This window comes from Camelus bactrianus, chromosome 13, assembly GCF_048773025.1.
Source record: "Camelus bactrianus isolate YW-2024 breed Bactrian camel chromosome 13, ASM4877302v1, whole genome shotgun sequence".
Classification (NCBI taxonomy): domain Eukaryota; kingdom Metazoa; phylum Chordata; class Mammalia; order Artiodactyla; family Camelidae; genus Camelus; species Camelus bactrianus.
Window position 1 is genome coordinate 52,943,164 of NC_133551.1, and position 13,593 is coordinate 52,956,756.

Below are 13,593 nucleotides of genomic sequence, written 5' to 3' on the forward strand. Positions count from 1 at the left end.
CCTGCTCTCCTGCCACCTGCCTGCACCTGGCTAGGCTGGGTGGGGTCTGCAGAGCTCCAGGACTGGTCACCACCTGGGTGGCAGGGTGGAGGGTGCAGGAGAGGCTGAAGAGGGAATGATCCTAGGAATTACCTTGGCCTCTGGTAGCTCCACCAGGCAGCTCAGACTGGGGAGGACACAAGACCTAGGTCACCTCTGTAGGAAGGGTGAGGAGGCTGCCCCCCAAGCCTTAGCAGAGTGGCTGCAGAGGTTCAATTCCACGAGATGTCCTGGAAATGGAGAAAGGGCCAGGTCCCTCCCATGTCTTGAGGCTCCTGGTATATTTTAAAAAGTCTTGTCACAATAGAGCTACAAAAATTGAAGTATTGAACAAATTAACTCTTTTCATCATGTATTCAAATGCAGCGCAAAATATCTGGACTATTGAGAAGATAATTGGAGGATTGGGTTTAAAAAATGTATTATTTCCTTGGCGAAATAGCTGATTCTAGGGCTGAGGCACAGAAAGGTGAGCCTAGAGCACCTTATGATTCCAGAGTTAGGAAATGCCTCAAACTGAAAAGGATAGGGGGGGTTTCAAAGGGACTCAGGAGCAAAAAGCTCCCAATGGCCAAAACTGCAACAATTAGAAAAATAAAATAAATAATGTACTATTAGATTATAACCCAAAGTATAAAATCCATCTCCCTGAGTCCGTACTGGTAGACATAAGTGATTGACTAACTAGCTGGGAAAGAAGAGACAAATCTTCCAAATAACATATGTAGGTTCTCCCTCCTCCATGTTAATTATCCTCTCCTTTTCCTTTGAATGTGCACGAGACTTAGAGACTGGCTTCTAAATGGTAGAAGAGGGAAAGGGAACAGTAGTAACTTGACAGTGGAGAAACGTGGCAGATACCACCCTGACCAAAGTGGTCAAGGTTAACACCTCCTGTGGTAAGTCAGGTGGATATCGTGTGCCCCCCAGTAGTAGGCGGTGAGGAAGGCATCTCACTTCTGTGGCATTCTTCAAACCCGTGAGCCCGGAAGGAAAACTTTGGGCAAACCCCAGTTGAAGGACATTCTACAGAATACTTGAGCAGGACTGCACAAAACTGAAAAGGGTCATGAAAGGCATAGAAAGACAGAAACAGGCACAGACCAGAGGACACTAGGAGACATACCCAGTGGATGCATTATGGTTCCTGGCTGGATCCTGGAACAGAGAGAGCATTAATGAAAAAACTGGTGAAATCTAAATAGGGTCTGGACTTTAACAGATGTACCAACGTTGCTTTCTTTTTTTTTGGTGGGGTTTTTTGTTTGTTTTTAGTTTTGACAGATGGTGTGAGATGATAACGTTAGGGGAAACTGAAGCTGGGTGAGGGGTATGTGGGAACTCTGTACTATCTTTGCAACTCTTTTGTAAATTGAAAATCAATTCCAAGATTTATAAGTTTATTTAAATATATATAATTTCATGGGCCTTGTAGGTGGTATGTTTTGGTAAGAAGGCCCAATGTCTTTGTGCATGTCTGTTGGTGTATATATATATATCTCTGGTGACTGCAGTTAACTATTTGGAGAGAGTGTCCGAAGTCTAAACTTAGGGCCTTTGGGTCTATGAGGCTCTGGCCAGACGGTCCTGCCACCTCCCCTCTCCCCCCAGTTCAGCCACCCCTGCTCCCTCTTTTCTGAACCTTGAATGCTCACTTTCTCGTCTGTTAGAGCTGGAAAGCCCCACAGAGACTGATTAGCCCAGAATCTTTGTTTTATAGATGGGGAGACAGAAATCAGGAAAGGGACTTGCCTCTGGCCACAAGGCAAGTTAATTTAGGCAAAACGGAGAATGGGACTAGCGAGGCTTTTTCCGTCCCAGGCATCCCTGGCCCCCATTGCTGGAGACAGGGGAATCAGACCCACACAGGTGCTCAGAGGTACTGGTGACTTACCTACTTGAGGACCTGAGAAAGGCAATGCCTTATTCAAAGAAGTGGTAGAATCTCAGAGCGGTTGCCATGGAATTTTACCCTTGGCCTCACTGTATGCTTGCTTAACCAGTGGAATCCCACCTGGCTTTGAAGATTCAGGAAGAAGTGGAGTCTGAAGGCAGGCAAAAAGTGAGTTGGATTGCCTCTCACCCCCAGTTCCTCTGCTGCCCCAAAGCCACTATAGTGAACGGGCCAGAGAGAATTCTGCGTGGCCCTGATGCTATGCAGAGGTTTGGGACACTCCCCAGTCTGTACTGGGGGGCACAACTTTGATGATATCCTTGAAGCTACCAGAGAGGCCCCTGGCCTTCCCTAGGGCCAGGAGAGTACCGGCTAGGATGAAGTGGCCCTGCTGCTGAGCATGCTGGGCTGGACATTCATGCCCTCTGGCCTGGGATGGGGAGAGGCCTGCCTCTGGCCCGCTGCTGCCCAGCTCTCTGTGTTTCCACACTGAACTGGGGCCCACTGCCTCCCCACCTCACTGTGGCTCTTTGAAGATGGGTTCCCAGGACAGAACCTGGCACTGATGTGGGTAAATCTGTGGTGAGTCAGTGAACGGGGTATGTTTTGCTGCAGACAGCTCTGTTGCTTCCTCTTTGCCTTGTTCAGCTCATGGATCTGAAAAGGGCAGGCATAGGCCTGGGAGCTGGGGAGTTCCAGGTTCACCTGTGTCTCCAGCAGAGCCATCTCTGGAGGGCTGGATGGGAGTGGAGAACTAGTATGGATGGACTTGCACCTTGGCCAGGTCTAACTGCACCTGGGCTGATGTCAGCTCACATGATCCATGTGGCCGCCCACGGCTGGGGTTGTCATCGGGATCAGCTCACAAGATTCTGGAGGTCACTACTGTGCAACTCACATGCGTGTCAGAGGTTCTGATGGGCTGTTTGAGATATCTCTGGCTGATAAACATGGCACAGGAAACTTGCTGGTGTCTCTCTGGCATCCTTCATCCGATTCTCTCTTCCTAATAGCACTGGGAATTTCCCAGTCATGTGACCTGGTCAGAAATGACCCCATTCCAGCAGTGGGGCCTAACTGGCTTAAGCAAATCAATGTATCTCATCCTGCAGGCTATGGTAATTGGTCAGGAAAAGGCACATGACCCCCATCAAGCCAACCAGGTTAATAAGTCTCAGTTCTGTGTCTTTGTGCTTGCTGGGCAGTAAGCTCTCTGTTTCTTGCCAGTCAGAAATGAAAAAAGCAAGTAGTCCCAAGAGCTCCTGGAAGCCACCCTGTGACACATCAGAGAAGGCAGAGCCAAGAGACTGAAAGAATATTTGTCCTTGGTAACAGCTGCTGGATCAAGCCTTGCCTGAAGCTATTCCTAGTTCTAGACTTTTTGCCTATATAAGCCCATAAACTTGTCACTCACAACTAAAAATATCCTTTATAACGGTAACAATAATTACTTAGTAATTATTAAGTATATAGTAATTATCTAAATATAGCTTAGGGGATAAAATCTTACAAAATATGAAGTCTGTGGGGGTGGTTTAGAAATAATAAAATAGATTCTTAATGGTTAACAGGTCAGTCAATGGCTGATCTAATTCAAGCTTTGCCATTTGGCACATGGTAAAAGGAAGGCCCAGAGAAGTGATGAGATTTGCTTGAGGCTTTATAGCTGATCAGCAGAGACTCCTGAATCTGAGTCCACTAATTCTTGAAGTTTAATGATAATCATTGGGACGCTTGAATTCTTATGCATTCCCTGCGAGATCATCACTTTGTGTTTTTCTCTCTTCTTCTGTCTGCTTTTCCAAGAGGCAGAGAAAGAGTGGCAATAAGCCTCTTCCTTTTGCAAAAAGGGAGGCAGGAGCCCAGAGAGGCTTAAAGATTTGCCAGGGTCACACAGAGAGATAGTGGTACAGCTAGTCCTGGAGGCCAAATGTCTCTTAAGGTTCAGCCGCCTCCACCTTTCCCCTTGTGCTAGCCACCTCTGGCTCCGTTAGGGTGGGAGTAAAGATGAGGGGCGTGGCAGGGTACCTTTTTTGGCTGCCACGTGATTAAAGAGGACTTTGAGTTGCTCAGGCCAAGGAGGTGACTGTAGGCCCCAGCAGATGGTTCTTCCCGCTCAACCTTAGGAAAACCATGGCTATGAGGATCAGAGAAACACTTAAGATATTTCTGTTGCCAAAGCCTCCAATAGGCAGGCCAACCTGGAGAGATGGGTGACTGGATGCATGAAATTCTGGCCTCCCAATCTATGTAACCTCATTTCTGACACCTACCCTCCCCTGCCCAAAAGCCTTCCACAGTCCCCAACATTTTTAGTAGTTACAGGATTGATATGACTGGCTGCCCAGGCAGTGCACTGCACAATTTGGATTATGATCTGAATGGCTCCTCCTGGAGTTGTACAGTTCACAGCTTGCACAACAGTACATGGTGAGCCCAGGTTGCATTTCTCAGCATGTTTGAACACTCATATTTTCACAGGGATCAATGACCTTGCAAACCCTTTTTTGAATAAAAACGATGATTTCGTTTTTTTGCGAGATGAAGCTATTTTGAGAAAATATATTCTATTTTAGATCAGTCTGATTTCAAAGATTGTACTAGAAAGTTTATATGTAACATGATTTGTTCTTTTAAAAGCTACTTTTTGACTCTCCCCTATTTAATAAATGATGCCTACCGTTTAATAGAATTTAAATTAATTTTATGAGCAAAAGCAAGATTTATAGACAAATGAATTGAAAGTATTTTGTTAGGCTTGGTTTGGGGGCTGAATGCTGAAATTATCATTACAGATTGAAATGTAACTACATGCTATGAATTAAAAATAGATACATTTACTTTCAATACATGGGAGTTTAGAACTTTTGCAGCTTGTGCTTCATTTTTGTGATTTATTTAGTTATTTAAAAACACATTTCCGTGCTTTGCTTCTAAACGAAGAGATAAGAGAGAAGATACCATCTTCTCAAATAACCCATTTCAGGTCTGAATAGCTGTTATTTCCAAAAGATGAAAAGCTAAAATGGCTGTATTTTCTTTTTTTTTTCACTGTTGGTTTTTGAAGTGTTAGAGACATCTTGATGTTCTATGTAGATTTTTTTTTTGAACAGGTGATACATAAACAATGTAAAAAGTTCAAAAAGTGCAAAAAGTACAGGTGTGTTTATAGCAGAACCAAAATAGCCTTTCCGTGGTCCTCAAAGTGATTCTGCTCTCTAGGAACAACTGAAGGCAGCAGTTTCTTACGTATCTTTCCATATAGAATCTATGGATCTACAAGCAAATATTTGCACATTTATTTTCTACTTTATTTCTCTTTATTTTTATACAAATGGGACCTTTTGTACAACCAACTGCACCTTGCTTTTCTCACTTTATAATAGACCTTTGAGATAATTCCAATCACTATGTGTTATTCTGTCTCATTATTGAAAAATATTTAGCTGAAAAAGATCCCATTGTAAGGATGTACCGTGATTTATTTAGGCAGTTTGTGACAGACAGACATTTAGGTTGTTTCTACCCTTTAGCTAGTACGGTCAGCACTTCCGTGTAGAGCGCCCCCTCTCGTCTGTTCATCACTTTGCAGCTGTGCAAATCCGTAGTGGGATGAATTCCTCAGCTGGGTCAAAGAGTGCATTAGTTTACTAGAACTGTTGTAACAAAGTGCTACAGACTGGATGATTAAATAATGGAAATGTATTACTTCAGAGTTCTGGGGGCTGGGGGTCTGAGATCAGGTCAGGGTGGGGTTGGCTCCTTCTGAGAGCCTTGAGGGAGAATCTGAGAACCTTCCAGGTCTCTCCCGTGGGTTGTTTGCTGGCACTTTTTGGTATTTCTTTGGCTCGTAGACGCTTCACCTCATCTCTGCCGTGACGTTCATGTAGCATTCTCCCTGTGGGTGGGTCCAAACTTCCCCTTTTTATAAGGATAAAGGACATGTTGGATGAGCCCCTCCCCCTCCGGTATGATCTCAGCTAGCTCCGTCTGTAATGTCCTGATTTCCAAACAGGGTCACATTCAGGTACTGGGGGTGAGGACTTCAACGTGTAAATTTGGTAGGAGGGACAGAAATCAGCCCATAACAAAGGGTATAAGAGCACTGACCTTTAGAAGAATATTGCTGCATTTCTCTTCATAGAAATCATACCATCACCTTCCCATCAGCAATGATGAAAACGGCCCATGTCCCTGTATCTTTGCCAGCACAGTGGTCACTACACATCTTCTTCTTTGCCAGGCTAGTAGATGAAAAAGGATATCGCACTGTATTTCACTTATAAGTGAAGACGGAGGTCCTTTTTCCTTACATTTAAGGCCGATTTGCATTTTTGGAGTGAACAATTGTTTACATCCTTTGCCTATTTTTCTGTTGAATTGTTAGTCTTTTATCCTTACTGATTCATAGGAGCTCTTTAAAGATAAGGGAATTTAGTTCTTTGTGATACATTTCAAATATTTTCTTTTCGTGCTAGTCAGTTGTTATTTGCCTTTGTATATGGGTTTCTTTTTTTCTTTTCTTTTCTTTTTCCTTTACCCAGGAAAATGTTTTCAATTATGTAGAGAAACAGATCATTTTCTCTAATGGGGTTTTCTGTGATGTGTAAGAAGGCTTTTTCCACTCTAATACTATGACACAAATTCGCCCATTTTTTTTCTAACACATTTATGATTTCATTTTTTTATATACAGTTTTTTGTAAATCTGTTGGCATTAATTTTGGCACAGGTGTAAGGTAGGGACCCAATTTAGTTATCTAGTTATCCTGGTGGGTACTTGGTGGTCCCAACAAAATTCATCAAATAATGTGTGAAAATTATGATCAGATGTAAGTAGTGTACAGATAGGAGAGATTTCCAGAAATATTTTCATCAACTATTTTTTTCTTCCCTATTAACTTCTTTTTCAGCATCAAATTTTGTTTTTAGAATTTTTATCTTTAACTAGTGATCTCTTATGGGTATAGACTGTAAATTTGTTTTTAAATTTGTAAAAATAATGTAAAATTGTTTCATAGGCAAAGCTACCCCAGAGGCTGGCAGTGTCTATCCAAGTGATAAGAGGACTGAGTAACTGTGAGTCACAGTGTGACAAGCACCCAGAGTCTCTCGAACAATTCCCTTTAAAAAATTACTAGAAAGTATTTATTAATTGATTAAAAGAGAAATTGAAGAGGGAAGGGGGTAGCTCAGTGTGCTTAGCATACATGAAGTCCTGGGTTCAATCCCCAGTACCTCCATTAAAAAACAAATAAATAAATAAACAAGCCTAATCACCCCCCCCAAAACAAAAATATAGAAATTGAAACAGAAGCTAGTATGCATTTAAAGACATGAATTTCCTGGGAAAACTCCTCAAACCTTTGTTGGTTCACCTGAGGGGGTGAAGAGTTTGAATCCAGACTTCACGACCTCCCAGCCCTGCCACCTTGGGTGACTTGCTTGATTTCTCTGTACCACATTTTTCTTCATCTATAAAGTGGGGAAAATAATAAGAGGAGGTTCTGTAGGGCCTGAAGTTCCTGTAGTTTTGGGGGGGGCGCCTCTTAAACATTGCAGATGTAAATAAAGTTAAGTGCTGTTCCTGTAGGATCCTGGGAGGGCCTCTCACCTGTAGATTAAACCTCATTAGCTTCACCACAGATGAACCTCTGAAAATAGGATCTTCTTCAAGGGCTGTTGAAAATATGGAATGAAGTGATGTGTTGAAATCATCTGGCTCTGGGGTGTGGTGGTCCTGACTCCCAGTCTGCTAACTCAGTTGTGTAAGAAGCATCACTTTCTTTATGTATGAAAACTTACCTGGAGTTCTGATGCCTAGCCCCCAATTCCATAGAGCTGGCTGACATTCAGTCATTCTTGAAGTTTCTAGTCCACCTTGCTCTGAAGTCGAATCAGTGGGGGGAGGGGTCCTTTTTTCTGTGATCATCATTTATTTGCCTTTGATCATTTGTACACACAGAGACACCTACACAGACACAGACAGACAGATATATATGTCATGGTTGAAGCATCTGGTATCGCTTTCTGAAGTCCTCTTAAACCTTCAGCTCTCCTGCTTCTGATCCATGTGTGGAACTTGGGCATCTTTGAGGGGTGCCCCAGGAGTGCTGTTGAGCAGCTTGTAAGAAGATTGCTGTTGGGGACCCAGTGGCCGTATTCTAGGTCATATTGAAGATCCTGTTCTCTGAGGGGACAATGAACCACTGTGGCTAAAATCCTCGGACTGCGTGCCAGACAGAATTGGGTTCAAATGTGCAAGGCCTCGTTGTCTGCATCTGTAGAATGGGGAGGATGACAACAGTGCCTCCCTCAGAGAACTGGCGTGAGTATTGAATGTCGTGAGGTTTGTAAAGTGCTTGGCATAGCGTCTGCCGCACAGTACATGAGCTCTAGTGGTAGAGTTCTTCTCTTCACTGTTTATTATTACATGGGGAAACTAAGTCCCAGAGACACTGGCTGGCTGGGTAAGGTCACGCAACATGTCTACAAACAGCTGGGGTAAAGGTACAGAAGGCATGCTGACTTGATTTGCAGATGACCTAAAACTAGGTGTGGCGGTTGGTATTTTAAATAACCAAACCGGGGCTGGAAAGCACCTAAAGCAGATGAAATGATAGACCAAACCCCCTACAGTGAAAGGGAATAGGGATGGATGTAAAATGAAAAGATTTTGCATGAAAAAGATTTTGGCTGAAGATTCAGTATAACCCCATGTTAAGATAGCTGCGCCCAGTTAATGTGATTTCAGGCCACATCTATTGAGGTATAGGGTTGAGGATGAAGGAGGTGATAGCTGGAGGGTTGTGTTCAATTCTGGTTACCATACTTTTACAGGGACAGGGAGAGACCAGAATCCAGTTTGTGGAGGGCAAAGAATAATGAGGAATTGGGATACTGACTTTGGAGAAGAGAGACTCAGAGGGGCAAAGGCAGGAGCAGTAGTAACCCTGCCTGGCTCCAAGGGCAGAACATGGAGATAACAAGGGGCTGAGAACCAACTCTGTGACAGTCAGAATCGTCCCACAATGAAAAGGATTGCATCCATAGGTAGTGAACACCCCGTCACCAGTGGTATGTAAGTAGAGTGAGAAAAGGATTCCTGCTTTGAGCTCTCAGTGTCAGCAAAAATACTAGACCCTAATAATAAAAATCCTCGGCTATATATACTCATATTATAGTCAACAAGTATGCAATCCATATTTCCCCTATTTTAAGGTGTACTTTAAGAAATGAATATTAGTGAAACTGGAACTGTCTTACAATCAATGTGTACCCTTAATGCATCCTTCTTTCCGAAAACTTGTTATTCAAGCATTTTTGTGTGTGTTTTTGTTTTTTTGGTTTATTTTAATTTTTTTATTCAAGCATTTTTGAATCAGCAAAATGAAGTGTACAATTTGGGAAATTTTTTCTGACAATCGGTATTTCATCTTACATCTGCCCCATTAGAATGTATGTCTTGAATTAACTCTATCTAAAGAAATGACGTATATTTTAAAAAATCCAACATTCTCTTCTTAGTCAAGCCATATTCAAGCTATTGAATTCAGCAGCCAGTGACATTCCACCTTGTCACTGCCATCCTGGCTCAGAAATGGAACAGAGACAGGCTATTAAACCGGTTTTAACAAATACAGAGCAGCAGGTTCTTGGCTGCAGGTGGGGGGTGGGTGGGAATTCCACTTATCAAGAGATGTTTTTCCTTCAAAGGATGAGAACCTTCATAAAGAGAGTTTGGAGGGCGCTTTTTGTTCTGCGAGGACAACATCTGGATTTGAATATGTCCATCCTCAAAAGGAGATTTCTCATAATGGACCGGACTCAAAACACTCAGAGCACAAGGACTCGTACTTTTTCAAAAGGAGACACTTTCAGAGAAGCGCGAGGGCCCTTGGGTCCCCGCCGGCGCGGGTTCTGGAGGTCGGGGGAGGGCTCCCCGCGCCCTTGGCGTCTAACTTTGACACTGAAAGGCTTTACATCATCTTCCGCCTCCCCACCCTACTCCGGGAATTTGGGACCTGAATTCATTTAAAAACATTTGTGGTTTCAGGAGCCCCCCCCCCCCTTTTTTTTTTTTAAATAAAGCTGCCAAGATATTCCCATGAAAGACCATTTTAGAGACAAGAAAGAAGGAAGCCAGGCCAAGGCCGGTCCGGCTATGCTGTGGTTTTGGGAAGGATGCTACGTGGAGCCTGGCCACCTGCGGACCAGGCTGGCGGGCAGGCACCCATGGACACGGATTCGAATCCCGGCCCTATTGGTCCCTTGCGACGCGACCTAAGGGGAAGTTGTGTAACCTCTGAGCCCCGCGACGCCTTTTCCATGAGCCCGGAACTGGAACGAAGCCCCTGGAAGCCCTGACATCAGAGGTGACGCGAGCCTTCGCAGGCGATGACTAAGCAGAACGCGATGCCACTCCCTTTCCCGTGTCCCGGCCGCGCGGGCGTGTCGCCCCCTACCAGGTGGCCCTGGCTGCTCCGGCAGCTTCCCTACTGTCCCGCACCCCATCGCTACCGGGGCCCACAGACCCTCCCTCGCCCCTCGGCGACACGGCCCGGCCTCTGAAAACACTGCCCTTGGAATGGGCTGTGGCGCCCCCTCCTGGTGACCGCAGAGAGGCGGGGCACAGGGACACCATTGCCACATCTCAACCAAAGGAAGTCCTTTCTGGGGTCTAGCCTCGACCTCTCCTGGGGCTCTTTGAAGCATGAAAGTCAGGTCGTATGGAGTCCAACAGTTCCTTTTCGAGGCTGGGCTGGGCCATCTTGAAGCCCGAATAGAAGGGACCACCTGGAGTGGGACCCGGCCAGCATTTCTCTGCTGAAAGGGCTCTTTGGGGAGTAAGACAGAGGACTGTCATGCTGGGGTGTGGGGTGTGTGTGTATGTGCATGAGTAGGGTTCTCACCTGGGTGTGGGAAGGGCAGAGGGGCCACCAAAGGAAGGATTGTAGGTTAGGGCTTGTGAGAAAAAAAAATAAGGACTGGGAGGGGAGCTTCTGCCTGAAGCAGGGTTTTGGTATGGCCCCCAACTCACTGGCCTCGTCAGCTTCCCCCAACCTCCTCCTGGGATAGATTTTAATTGGCTCAGGGTTACTGGGGAAGGGCCTAGCTAGCCATTTCTTTTAATAGGAAAAGCGAGGGGTGGGGAGGGTATAGCTCAGTGGTAGAGTGCATGCTTAGCATGGTTCAATCCCCAGTACCTCCGTGAAATAAACAAACAAACCCAACCCCCCCCAAGAAATAAAAAAAGAAAAAGAAAATGCAAGAGGGATTCGAGTTAAATGCCAAACAGAATATCTTGATGATGAGAGATGCTGAACCTCAGAAAGGGAAGCGGAGGAGGCCTTGCTATCTGGACAAGCCCCCAGGTGGAGTGGGGTCTGGACAAAAGTGAGGTGGCCCCTGAAGCTCCCTGTCTGTCCTGAGTGGTCCGGTCTAGGAGATAGTCCCTGGGGTCCCAGGATGGAAAGGCCTCTGAGGAGGCTCTTGGTGGCTCTGGCCTTCAGGGATGGGGTGCCCCTGGGCAGGTGAGGCTGGGCAGGGGGAGAAATCGAGGTCCAGAGTCATTGCTGCCCCCATCCTGCCACCCTTGGCAAACTCATCTTCCTTCACCTCTCAGCTTGCCTCTTCTCTGGATAGTTCCTGATACGCTCTAAGAGGTCATGCTGTCCCCAAGGTGCTCCCTTGGCTCCGGGCGGTTCTCCCCACTGGGCTGTTGTGCTCCATCCCAGTTCTCTTCTTAGCGCCCAGCATGCTGCCCAGCACATCACTGGTGCTTAGTGAATATCTGATGACTTCAATTGATTTGGGAAGGGCTCCAGGTCCTCCTTGGCTTTAGGAAGGATCTGGCAGGCGAAGGAGGCCGAGCACCCGCTCCCCTCCCTGCCCCCTGCCACCTCCACCGGTTTGAGTGGCAGGCAATCTGGGTCACCCTTCCTTTCTCTGCTCCGGCTCCTCTGAGGCTCTGATTCCCCAGGCAGGGTACTCCCTCCCTCCATTTAGACCCCCTCTTGACTCCACCTTAGGCTCCCACACCCATCTCTCAGCCTGGCCCCATCTTCATCCAGCTTGGCCTCTGATTTCCCACGCTGAGCCCATTCCCCATCGTGGCTGCCCTACTCACCCTGATCCAGCTCTGACACCCGCACCGGGCTGCCCTCACGTGCGGATGCCACTTCACACCGTTTGTGCTCCGACATCCCAGGCCAGGCTGTCCCCCTGTAATAGACGCACTCCTCACTCTGCGGGGGCTCTCACCCTGACCTCCCCTCCACGGACCCCTTCTCACACGCTGTGACGCCCCCTCTTGTCCTCCGTGGTTCCCCCTCCCCAACGCAGATGTCTCCCTTGCTCTGCTGCCCTGATGGTTTTAGAACTGAATGGTTCAGGAAGAAAGGAAGAGAGGAGAAGCAGGAAAAATATTTTGACGGTAGAAGTTCTTGTGCAAGTAAAACTTTGAAAAGAATATATAAAATAGAACTGCTCTGGGTGGGGAAGGGTATAGCTCAAGTGGTAGAGTGCATTCTTAGCATGCACGAAGTCCTGGGTTCAATTCTCAGCACCTCCTCTAAAAATAAATAAGTGAATAAACCTAATTACCTCCTCTCCAAAATTAAAAAAAAAATAGAGCTGCTCTGGCTGAAGAGAGAAGGGAGAGGGTGTGGAGGGGGAGGGGTGAGAGTGCCCCACCCACTTGGTCCCACTTTCTCAGAACTGTCGCTAAATCTTGGGGACAGGGAGGTTCATTGGTGTACAATTTGGGAACCTGGTAAAGAATTCTGCCTCGAATAAAAAGGGTGCCGCTTTGCAGCCACTAAGATGCCCTCTCTGAGCTTTTCTGAGAAGGTAGCTCCCACAGACGGAGGGATGGAGCCTGGGGGCAGCCGTAGCTGCTGGGCAGGTGTTGGGGGCCTGTGGGAAGAGGTTCAGGGTCTGCAGGACACAGGCTGTGAGTTATAGGACTTTTGTGTTCCGAGGCACAGGGCAGACCATCCTTTCCCCATCCGGGCCCCTTGGTGACTCTCTGTGTCCCCAACCCTGGTCACCTCCAGGAATAGATTCTGGAAATTCTACTTTGGTGGCTGAAGCAGATGTCACTTGACCTCTTGAGGGTACTCACCAGAATATGAGCAACACTTTACAGTTTACAGAGCAGTTTCACATCCATTCGCTGGTTTGACTTGATCTTTGCAACTGTTAGTAAGATAGTATTGTTGCTAATCCCTCTGCCCCCCCACTTCCCCAGAGAGAAGAGGAAGTTAAGGATCAGGAGTTACGTAAATTGCCCTCAGAGGCAAAGAGGAGGCCCGGAATCCCAGACTCCTTTCCCAGCACCTTCTGGGCACCCTTGGCCTTTCCCGGTCTCTCCCCACCCCGTCTCTTCATCACGCTGTTTGAGGTAATGAGCTTCTTTAGCCCAAGCCAAGCTTGAGGTTAGGGCTTAGGGTTAGGACTCTGTAGTCAGGCAGAAAACAAGTCAAGGGGTCAGGACATTTTCCTCAAAACCTGGGGGCAAGCTCTGAGGTCCCCTCATTGGAAAGGGGGATTTGAAGTAGGATGAGCACATAATTAGTCATCCAGATTAGGACACTTTTGAGAATGAAAGCGCTATTAATAATTACTCCATGGCAACAGCCGTGAACAGGGAGCTGAGGT